General features: G+C 34.2%; 1 non-coding gene across 1 annotated transcript; it reads left to right on the top strand.

The window, feature by feature from the left end:
- The first annotated feature begins 209 nt into the window (after positions 1-209).
- On the top strand, positions 210-316 carry LOC139856384 (small nucleolar RNA R71). The gene has a single exon (XR_011761869.1). It is a non-coding gene; the product is annotated as a small nucleolar RNA R71 (small nucleolar RNA).
- Positions 317-670: the final 354 nt, after the last annotated feature.

Below are 670 nucleotides of genomic sequence, written 5' to 3' on the forward strand. Positions count from 1 at the left end.
GGCTAGAATCGGCTCTAGCCACTTTAGATGAACGAAAAATATCTTTTTTTTGGTGCCACTCATGCGAGTGGGAGGCTGTGTTATCAATAATTTTGTAAGCTTCAGTTGCGGTTTTCTTCATAATGGAACCACCAACTGTTATGTCGATGTCTTTTCGTGTAGCAACGTTGACACCTTGGTAGAATATTTGTACCATTTGATAAGTGTCTAAACCGTGTTGAGGACATCCTCTCAACATCCTTCCGAATCTTGTCCACGCCTCATATAATGTTTCATTTGGCTTTTGTGTGAACGTAACAATTTCTCCTTGAAGTCTCACGGCTTTAGATGCCGGAAAGAATTGTTTAAGAAATTTCTCAACTAAAACATCCCATGTGTCAATCGCCCCTTCAGGTAACGATTCTAACCAATCTTTGGCTTCTCCCTTTAAAGTCCAGGGAAACAACATGAGATAGATCTGTTCATCCTCAACTTCTCGGATTTTGAATAGTGTACATTAAATGATTTAAAATAGTATTATTTAAAATAAAATTGCGATAATTAAAAAGTACGATAATTAAAAGTGCGATAAATTAACAATAAAAATGCGATAATTAGAAGTGCAATTAAATATAAAATAAAGGAAATTAAATATGAAATAAAAGAATTATGCTTATTTAAACTTCCGTAA

Source organism: Rutidosis leptorrhynchoides, chromosome 6 (genome assembly GCF_046630445.1).
Source record: "Rutidosis leptorrhynchoides isolate AG116_Rl617_1_P2 chromosome 6, CSIRO_AGI_Rlap_v1, whole genome shotgun sequence".
NCBI classification, from domain to species: Eukaryota; Viridiplantae; Streptophyta; class Magnoliopsida; order Asterales; family Asteraceae; genus Rutidosis; species Rutidosis leptorrhynchoides.